Raw genomic sequence first — 11,162 nt, forward strand, 5'->3', positions numbered from 1 at the left:
CTTAGCCACAAGTTGCTCGGCAACTTTTCGGCAACGTTTTTAGAATTTTGGATTTTTGGCAACTTTTAGAATTTTTTTGGCAACTTTGGGCTTTTTGAGGTTCTTTGAAGCTACTTTCTTCACGTTTTGAGCCACATTGGTCAGTTCAGTCGATAGACATTTATTCAATTTATTGTAAAATACAATAATTAGGACCTAAGTCCACCCCCCATGGGTTGATTTTTGTGATGTCATTCTGATAGACTTTGTTGATCAAGTGAAATGGAAAGAACCTCTTGATATTATCATTGGACTTTGACAAATAAAGTTTTGATAAGAAGCAATGTGCGAATTTTTAATCTTTTTAAAACACCCAAAAAAGGTACGAAAAGCAGAAACATTTTGGCAACGTTTTGGCAACTTTTTGGCAACTTTTAGACACTTTTATCGGCGACTTTTTTGGGATTCATCGGCAACTTGTGTCTAACCCTATGTTTAAGCCAAAAACCGACAAGCGGATCATCAACACCTGCACCAGAGAAATACAGAAGGAAGAAGAAAACTACCGCCCTCAAGCTCGGCACTTGGAATGTGAGGACGATGAACCCTAGCTTCACTGACGACCTGCAGAAGATTAAAACCCCTCGTAAGACAGTTGTTATTGACATGGAGCTCAGCAGACTAAACATGGCATTACAGGAGTCTCGACTTGCAGGATCCGGTTCCGTGAGAGAAAAGGGTTCTCCTTCTTCTGGCAAAGCAAAGAGCCAGAGGAAATCGAGGGCACGGACTTTTTTTTTGCTGTCAATAACCAGCTTCTCAACTGTATTGTTCCCCCACAGAAGGAAGTGAGCGACTTCTTGTCCTTCAAATTCAAACAACGTGGCCGGCCAATCTCATCTGTGCCTACGCCCTCACACTGACCGCCTCCCCCGAGAGCAAGGACAAGTTCTATGACGATCTTGCTCAGACCATCAGAGGCCTGCCTAAGAAACTGAGCCTCTCCTCATCCTCGGATACTTCAACGCTCGCGCTGGCGTCGACTATGCCTCCAGGCCCAGTTCGGCACCGAAAAGCTGAATGAAAACGGAGAACGCCTACTTGAACTCTGCTGTCAACACGACTTTGCGTCAGCAAAACGTTCTTCAACACCAAGCCGCAGCACAGAGTGTCTTGAAGACACCCTAGGTCCAAGCACTGGCACTAGCTTGACCTGCTCCTGACAAGCTGCCACGCACCTACCACAGTGCTGACTGTGATACAGACCACTCCCTAGTGGTAAGCAAGATCAAGCTTGAAGCAAAGAAAATCCATCGAATCAACACACAAGGAACTGGAAAGCTAGTAAAGTTCGAGGAGTTTGTGCACCTTGTCGAGATCGAGGCATCTCTCCAAGAGGAGCCAAGCAACAGTGCCCAAGAGAGATGAGACTGTTTTAGAGACATCATCTAAAAGTCCGCAACCTTGGACTGTTTTTGGCAGACAGACAACCAAGTCCACTGACTGGTTTGTGATGAAGAACGCTGAAGAATTGACTCCTAGGCCTCTCATCACAAAGAACAGAAAGGTACTTGAAATGTACAAGTCCTGTCCCAGTCAACAAAACCTTGAGGCCCTTTGGGGCGCTCAAGGCGACCTCCAGAGAATTCAGTTCTAGACGTTGCGCCAATGACTTTTAGTCGGACCTTTGCACCAGCATTCAGTTAGCAGCAGACATTAATTGAGAACATCACAGCCATGTATGATGGTATCCGGAAGGCCCTTGGCCCGGCACAGAAGAAATCAGCACCGCTCAAGTCTTCTATTGGAGAGATTATACAAGATCAAGCAGAACAGATGAAGCGTTGGGTAGAGCACTACCCCGAACTCTACTCCAGAGAGAACATCGTCACAGACGAGGCCCTAAGTGCCATTGAGCTCGACGCGAGTTGAAGAAGGCTTTGTTTTGCCTTTTTTCTGGAAAGGCACCACAGAAAGATGGCCTCCACCAGAGGTTGTGAAACGCTACACAGGATCCCTACTCACAGAACTCCATGCGATCCTCTGCCTCTGCATGCGGGAGGGTCAAGTCCCACAGGACTTGCGAGACTCAAATATCGTCACCCTCACTGTCACTAAATACTTTAACGAATTAAGAAATGACGTGACTATCACCGGAAGATGGACAGGAAAGGACTGGCCGTGTCATGGATAAATATTTCAAACTGACTATCTAATTGAAGAAATGCCGGGGCCATATCGCATATCAACTTAAATATGTTTTCTTTTCTTTTGAATTAAGGAGGCAATGTTTCAGTCTGGCCCTTACATTTGACCAACACAACAGGCTGATGAGGCAGAAATTTTTGACTTGTTTTCTTGTGAATGCCAGCAGCTTGTGAAGACCCAGCTTCGTTGTTCTTGTTTTCGTAAATCATATGTGCTTCTTTGTTCGTTATGACAGCGGGATTTAATGTACATAATTCTCCGTTTCAAATATTTACGCGTAAAGGCCGGCAATAAGTAGCCTTCATAAATGAATGGATTTGTGAAACTGGAAACTCCCTCGAACTTATTCAGTGATCAACTGGCTTTATCTTCGTGAAACACCGATCCAAGAACGAATGAAAATAGAAACAACAGCCGAAATTCCATTATTTCACGGTTGAAATCTAGTCGTCCGTTCAGCAGCAAACTAACGACAAACTGGTCTGAGAAAGATGTATTATTCTGTAAGTGACACAGACATACTCGGAAACTATGCGAGTGCTCCTCTCAGGAGTCGAACCTAAGACCTTCTGACTACTTGTTCGGATGCTCTACCACTGAGCCAGTACAGGAGACTCGTGGGAGCTAAACCTGTAAATAGCTATTAAGAGCGACTATCCCTAAGAACCTCATATTTAATTTTTATCTAAAAAATGGGTTTCACTGATAACTCTTTCAAAGCCATTAATTTTATAAACTTCCATAATCGTTTCACCCTCGAAAGTTTGAGTTTCCAATTTTCTAGCCTGCTTTAAACGACCATTCAGCTTACACAGAAACCGTTCCATCACTCACAAACTGGTCTAGGCGGGCAATACCTTTCAGTTATCACAAGGTGCGATAAAAAAGTCTCATATTCAGGGTTCAGTTATAAACTGGCACAAGACAAACAACATAGGATTAATGTTGCCACAAGCGTTTTAAGCGTTTTAAGTGCGTGCATCGATAGTTTCTCAGTATCCAGTTTTCAAACAACCAGGCGAGAAGTTTGCACCATATCGTTGTCCAAGAATGTCTGCTGCCAAAAGCGAGGTACAGGCTGTAAATCGAAAACTACTTTTTCTCTACTTTAGTTGATATTTTTCGTAACTTGTTCCTCCCCATTGTTTGCGCAGATTGCCGTGCTCCAAGACGAAATTTCACGTGAAACAGTGGGAGAGGAATCGAAAACAACTAAATCCAAAAGTATAACCTGTAAAATAGTTATTAAGAGAGACTATCCCTAAAGCCCCGTCTACACGAGCAATTTTTATATGGCAATTTTTATGTAGCAATTTTTATTTGCCCGTGTAGATGATGAGAAATGACCAATTTTTATGTGACAACTGCATTTGCTGAAAAGCTGGCGTGTTAGTTTTTATGTGGCAAATAAAAATTGCCACATAAAAAAATTGTCCGTGATCTATAGAACCCAGTCCCTACAGTCCCGAACATTTGCGCATCCAGCATGGCGCCGTCTTCCTTTTTGCCTTTCCATGGACATCTCCGCTGTGCGAAATTATTACTGACGCAAATTAGCAACAAATATTTGTCGAGCTATCTACACAGGCAAATAAAAATTACCATATACAGTTGCCGCATAAAAATTGCTCGTGTAGACGGGGCTTAAGAACTTCATATTCAATTTTTATCTAAAAAATAGATTTCACTAATAACTCTTAACTTCTAGAAAAACTTTTGAATGCAGAGGTCCACACAACGCAGGAATTAAACTTGCTGGTAATTTTGCCGGATCTCTCTTGTGAAAGACCCCGTGTCAGGTGTCACTTGAACGTGAAAATATAAAACTGAATGCAAGGCTGGCACTACGGCAAAGGGCTTTGCCGTAGTGCCAGCCTTGCATTCAGTTTTATATCTTAACTTCTGTTGGCAAGTAGGTAACAAATATGAAATAGGAACGAATTTTCTATTTCCAATGGCTTCTCTCTTTATGTATATATATAGAGAAGCCGTCGAAATGAAACTCTACTAAATTGCTAATAATATAAAAAATTAGCCCCCTAATTGTCTTATATGATTATATCATTCATTTTCTTAGGTCCGTTATCAACAGTATCCAAAGCACCAGTAGGTATGCCTGTTGCATTTTTAATGCTGGAGAAGATGTGTCTTGAAGATATGTATTCTCAAGGCAGCGCAACCCTTTTTGGGGGCGTTAGATTGAATGGCATAACAGTATCACTACCTTAAAAGAATTGATAATTTCTTCACAAATTTTCATGGAAATTTCCGCCGCAGTTTTAAGCGAACAGTCTTAAAGCGCGTGAGAGTATTCAATCACAGGAGCTTGCAGAATGAAATTAAACTATCCAAGTTACGTTTTCCGTTTGCTGATGTTTTGTATCCTGTACATTTGCATCCAAGATGGCAGACCCAAAAGCACAGCTCTTTTATCAGGGGCACCCAATGGGAGTTTTCTCTCAGATCCTTTGAAACGCTATTTTAGGCTATCTGGAGTACCTTTAAAGCTCTGTAGATTCATTTAAAGCTGCGCTATAATATTTTTATCTGTTCGGTCATTCGAGGGGAACTTGAGTCTTTTCGAAATTACTAGGGCATTTTTGTCCATTTCCCAAAAAACTTAGGTCTTATTTCTTTTCCGAAAATCTTAGCTGACCTTTTGTCGGTACCCGAAACGACATTTTTATCAATCCGAAAACACCAGGCCTTAAATTTCCCATATCACGAATATTCGAGGCGAAAATTATTTTTAGAAAATTGTAGGGGATTAAGGACCTTCCGAACAGATAATTTACCGAAACGATCCGTTGGGTGCCCCTGTTTTATGCCTGAGCGGATCTGAGGCTGGTTGATTAAAGAGTGGATATCCACTTGATGAGTCACTATCCCGCAATTAAGATGTGGGAATTTCAGTGGAAGCCTATGAATTATGAAAAGGACGAACTTGTGTGTAGTTCAGTTAAGTGCTCAGAAAGAAAACTGTATTATGAGGACTGCATTTGCTTCGCTGGATAGTTATCTGCTCGGCTCTTTGAAAAATTAGGCCTGACCATAATTAGTCTGACCCATGCTTATATTTGATACAATAATGACGAAAGGAGCAGCCTATCTACGAAGCCGGCAGTTTGTTTTCCTATAATTACCGTAAAATTTTGCCAACTTCAGTCTTGAATTTTTCCAAGAATTATTGATCATTTGGGAAGCCATATCAAACACTCGAAAGTGTGTTTCATCAGATATCCAAACACCTCGAAGTCGTTTACCTCTCAGTGATATCTCAGTGATGAAACACGCTTTCACGTGTTTGATATTTTACATCACAACCAGCAGACATCAAACAGCTGCGGGCTGCGCGATTTTGAAGCTTTCGACTTAAGTACGACCGTCAACTTGTAGCGTGACCCTTGATCAGCGATACCAAACGAGAACATTTAAGTAAAATATATACTTTAAATTTTGTCTCCTATGTTTCCTGATCGTTTAAAAGGCACATTTGTTTAAACTAATTCAGTTTGATCCTTTCGGATGAAAGCCTTAATTAGGGATTCCCGAATTTACGAGCCCTTGTCGGCTTTACGAAAATCCCTTTTTTTCTTTCGCATCTTTAAGAAAATATTTGCCCCTCCGAAAATGAAATGCCCCAATTAGTTTTTCAGTGCAATGAAATCTTCGAAATGTTTGTTAAATAAATTTTATTTCATGACTGCTCGCCGGTTCCTGTACCGGGGTATAGCAAACACTTCTCAGTTAATCACGAAGAGGTCATTTTTTTTTTCCCCACTAAGCTACCGTTCCAGTGATTTAACACTCACTGGCAAAACATTACGACATTTCATGATGCCGGAATGCATCGAGAGGCCCCATTAGGGGGGTCTTAATATCCCGTATCCCTGTAATTTTTTGACCAAATATCCCGTATGCCATATTAAATTCCGGTTACAAGTATCCCGGAAATTTAAGTATCGGCCATTTTTCATATGTTACTTGCTACGATATATTTTATAATATTCGTTCTCTGGCATTAAAACGTAAACTGAAAAAGTATCGTTTTCAAGTAGCTTATTGTGACAGTTGTTTAAACTGCTGTCATTCAAAATATGATGGTAGCTATCAAGTGGAAAGTTAACAAATGTTGCCACCAAAATCACTTATGTATAATTAGCTTACCTGATGCCTAATTTCTACATATCACCTGATACCAAAGTCCTTTCTCATTTTAGTTGCCATCCTGAGCATTTGGTTAATTCATGTGTTCATGGACAGATACTACTTGATGAAGACAAAAACTACAAGCCGTTATCATCACCCATGGTATCAGAAACTTTCCATAGTGTCAAAGAACTCATTAACGCGCTATACCATGGAAAACATATATATGAAATGACAGAAAAGTGGCTCGCCCTCACGCCTAACCCGCCACAAATTTCTTTTTACTACACACTTACAAAGATTCACAAACCAAACCCGGTCGGCAGACCAATCACATCTGGCTGTGAGAGCGCCACAGAGCGAATCTCATCATTTGTTGATAACCTCCTTCAGCATATCGCTAAAATACAGAAGTCATATCTCAAAGATACAACCGACTTCTTGAACTTTATAGAGAAAACAAAGGTCACAAAGGACATGATCCTTGTCTCAATGGACGTAGCTAGCTTATACACTAACATCCCACAGGAGGAAGGAATTAGAATTGCATGCAGAGCATACGAAATTTTCCACAAAAATGAACCTCCCATTCCAACTCACTACCTCGGGGATATGCTTAGACTTATCCTAAAGGAAAACTCTTTCCACTTTAATGGCAAAAACTACCTCCAAAGACACGGGACCGCAATGGGTACAAAGATGGCAGTATCCTTTGCCAATATTTTTATGGTAGAGATCGAAACAGAGATAATTAACCGTGATGCTACAAAACCGCTTACATGGAAAAGATACATCGATGATGTCTTCTCTCTATGGAACGTAGGCAAAAATGAAATCCAAACTTTTATAGAGCTAGCCAACACCTATCATGCGACCATAAAATTCACGGCTGAAATTTGAGATATTGAAATCACTTTCCTTGACACATGTGTATACAAGGGCGAAAGATTAAAAAAAGAATCAAAACTTGACGTGCACATGTACTTCAAACCGACAGAAACGTTCCAGTACACGCATTTTTCTTCCTGTCACCCTCCAGGCGTCAGGAAAGGCTTTATCAAAGGCGAAGCCTTAAGACTTCTCATAAAAAACTCTTCAGAAACAAATTTTGAAGAAAACATCACTCTATTCAAACAGAGATTACGCAACAGAGGTTACCCTAATAACCTAATAGATAAAACTCTCTCAGAAGTCAATTTCAGCGAAAGATTGTCGGCACTACAAAACAAACAAAAAAAGCGCAAAAACATTTTGCCGTTTGTTACGTTATATCGCCCATCTGTTCTAAAAACCATTCTGATGAGTAAATGGCATTTGATAGAAAACCAGCCTCTGCTAAGAGAGATCTACAAAGATCCTCCCCTACTTTCGTAAAGAAAAGGAAGATCTTTGAAAGACGCCAGTACTCGTAACAGCAAAGCTTTGAAGGTCATGTACTTCTTATCTCGACCAATAGGAGTCGTGTTTGGTCTGTCTTCATTATTTTACCATCAAGAAAACAAAAAACAGTTTGTTTTACACTTATATATTTTTCATTCATATCTAATCGTCAACAGAAAAAGGCATGCATTTAGTAATTCAAGAACGTTTCTCATCAGACATCTGATTTGTTACATTTTTTTGCTAATATCCCGTATCCCTGAAACTACTTCTCAATATCCTGTATCCCAATAACTTTTTCCTCAAGTATGCCGTATCCTGGTAATTTTTTCAACGAATATCCCGTATCCCGAAAACCCCTAATAGGGCCTCCATCGGTTTTCCCCGTGATCACAACGTTCACGATCACAAAGTCCACTGATACCTTATGTTGAATGGACTGTTCCAACGCCTTCAATACCATTCAACACTTTTGAGAACAAAAGAAATGTTGAATCGATGTTGAATAAAAGTTTAAACCGATTTAAATTTGATTCAACACGCTTTAACAAGCCGTTCAACACTTTTTACGCTTTCAACAATGTTGAACCACCTGTTCAAACGTTCCGCCCCAACATTTGGTTCAACAACTGTGTTAAACGCATGTTGATGCAAATGTTGAAAACGTTTAAACGGGCCTTAACAGGCCCTATCACAAGGTGCGATAAAAAAAGTCTCATATTCCGGGTCACAAACTGGCACAAGACGAACAACATAGGACTAATGTTGACACAAGCGTTTTAACCTCGAAAGTGCGTGCATCAACAGTCAAACAATCAGGCGAGAAGTTCGCACCATATCGTTGTCCAAGAATGTCTGCTGCCAAAGGCGAGGTACAGGCTGTAAATCGAAAACTACTTTCTCTTTGTTTTAGTTGATATTTTTCGTAACTTGTTCCTCCTCATTGTTTGCGCAGATTGCCGTACTCCAAGACGAAATCTCACCCGAAACGGTGGAAGAGGAATCGAAAACAACTAAATCCAAAGGTATAACCTGTAAATAATTATTAAGAGAGACTATTCCTAAGAACTTCATATTCAATTTTTATCTAAAGAATAGATTTCACTGATAACTCTTCCATCAAATTCTGTTGGCAAGTAGGTAACAAATATGAAATACGAACGAATTTTCTTAAACTTTAATTTGTGATTCGAACTTTTTGCACCCCAGGCTGTGCTCGAAACCCACTAGCGAGATCGTGAATTTTGCAAGACTTGCAGCTGTTGGTTCTGGAGAATATATATCATTCAAAACCTCTTAATTCGCTAGTTATAAACGATATGACCTTTCACGTTTATAATGTGATGAATTGCAATCATAAGCTTTAATTACTGTACTCAATCTGAGGGCACAAAATTTATCTACTTTGAGCACTTTGGTATCGCCGACATGCGTTTTAGCCCAAGTTCAAATGAATAAATTGCAAAAGTGGATCGTACTCAGGGGCTCTTCTACATATCAGTGGAAAGTTCCATCCATCGTATAATAGATGAAAACCTGTTAAAATATTTGGCCGCAATCCAGTTTCTGTTCCACGATTGAGAGTTGAAAGTTGTGAAATTCGACTAGCACGGCCATACTGTTCCATCGAACATGTCATCAACAAATGTTAGCAACAAACCAGGAAATGAGATAACTATCGCTCTGAAATTTCTCCACGAAGCAAGATTAAACATCTCCTACCAATTTGATTGTCATAAAAACGCTGGAAGAGTTTCATTAAAGCCGTCATATAACGAGATAACTCCATCACATGCAAGCTCTATGATTTGTGTTGACCTCAGTAATAATATTATGAACGTAAACTGATCAAGTGTCACGTAATTTGAGCATCACGGTGATCGTTAATTGCCTAATAACGAAATTATAAGGGTTTGTATATGGGAAAAAAGTATTCGAATTTGAAGGCAAAATTACAAATGATTTTTCAATAAAAATTCCTCACCTGAACTCCTCTGTAGTTCCTGTTGTGTCCTACGTGGTTTCTAGGTCGATTTGAAGCGATTTAGTAAAGTTCCCGGGAGAGTTTCAGTTCCAACGGCGTCTCTCTTTACTATGGAGAAGGCGTCGAAATGAAACTCTACTAAATTGCTTATTATATAAAAAATTAGCCCACTCATTGCCTTATTTCATTCGTTTCGTTTTCTTAGGTCCCTTATCAACGGTATCCAAAGCACCAGGAGAAATGCCTGTTGCATTTTTAATGCTGGAGAAGATGTGCCTTGGAGATACTAAAGGCCGCGCAACCGTTTTTGGGGATCCGTTAGTTTGAATGGCATAATAGTATCACTATCTTAAAAGAATTGATAATTTCTTCACAAATTTTCATGGAAATTCCAGCCGCAGTTTTAATCGAACTGTCTCACTGATCGCGTGAAAGTATTTAATCACAGGATCTAGTAGAATGAAATTAAAGCATTTAAGTTACGTTTTCCGTTTGTTGTCGTTTTGTATCCTGTACAATTTGCATCCAAGATGGCAGACCCAAGAACACAGCAGTCGTGTGTTGAGCTTATTTTATGCCTGAGCGCATCTGAGGCTGCTTGATTAAAGAGTGGATATCCACTTGATAAGTCGCTATCCCGCAATTAAGATGTAGGAATTTCAGTGTCAGCCTATGAATTATGAAAAGGACGAACTTGTGTGTAGTTAAGTTAAGTGCTGTCAAAGGAAACTGTATTATTAGCACTGTACATTTGCTTCGCTGGATAGTTATCCGCTCTTTGAAAAATTAGGCCTGACCATTATTAATCTGACCCATGCTTTTATTTGATACAATAATGACGAAAGGAGCAACCTTTCTACGAAGCAGTTTGTGTTCGTAATTACCGTAAAATTTTGCCAACTTTAGCGTTGAATTTCTCCACGAATTATAGCTAGATCATTTGAGAAGCCATATCAAATACTCGAAAGTGTCTTTTATCAGAAATCCAAACACCACGAACTGAGTCGTTTACCTCTGATGAAACACCCTTTCTCGTGTTTGATATATTACATCAACACCAGCAGACATCAAAATGCGGGATAAGCGATCGATTTTGAAGTTTTCGACTTAAGTACGACCTTCAACGTCTGATCACGGATACCCAACGAAAACATTTCGGTAAAATACTTTAAGTGTTGTCTCCTGTTTCCAGATCGTTTTAAAGGCACATTTGTGTAAACTAATTCAGTTCGATCCTTTCGGATGAAAGCCTTAATTAGGGATTATCGAATTTACGAGCCCTTGTCGGCTTTACGAAAATCCTTTTTTTAAGGAAATATCTGCCTTTCTGAAAATGAAATGCCCCAATTAGTTTTCCAGTGCTACAAAATCTTTGAAATGCATGTTAAAAACATTTTATTTCATGACTGCTCGGTTACTGTACGGGGGTATAGCAAACACTTCTCCTCCTGAGTTAATCATG

The 11,162-nt window shown here is 39.8% G+C and overlaps 1 long non-coding RNA gene across 7 annotated transcripts in view; it reads left to right on the plus strand.

Annotated features, from left to right (window-relative positions):
* Window positions 1–309: 309 nt before the first annotated feature.
* Window positions 310–11,162, plus strand: part of LOC146462013 (uncharacterized) — a 25,328-nt gene continuing 14,475 nt past the window's right edge. The window contains exons 1-3 of one of the 7 annotated variants that reach the window (XR_014857233.1): window positions 310–3,258; window positions 3,342–3,411; window positions 4,265–4,550. This is a non-coding gene — a long non-coding RNA (uncharacterized LOC146462013). Of the gene's footprint in view, window positions 3,259–3,341; window positions 3,412–4,264; window positions 4,551–8,449; window positions 8,589–8,671; window positions 8,742–9,905; window positions 10,188–11,162 lie in introns of those variants that run through there. The other 6 variants (XR_014857235.1, XR_014857234.1, XR_014857228.1 and 3 more) reach the window with 6 other exon arrangements.

This window comes from Pavona decussata, unplaced genomic scaffold (assembly GCF_977016875.1).
Source record: "Pavona decussata unplaced genomic scaffold, jaPavDecu1.1 SCAFFOLD_192, whole genome shotgun sequence".
Lineage (NCBI taxonomy): Eukaryota > Metazoa > Cnidaria > Anthozoa > Scleractinia > Agariciidae > Pavona > Pavona decussata.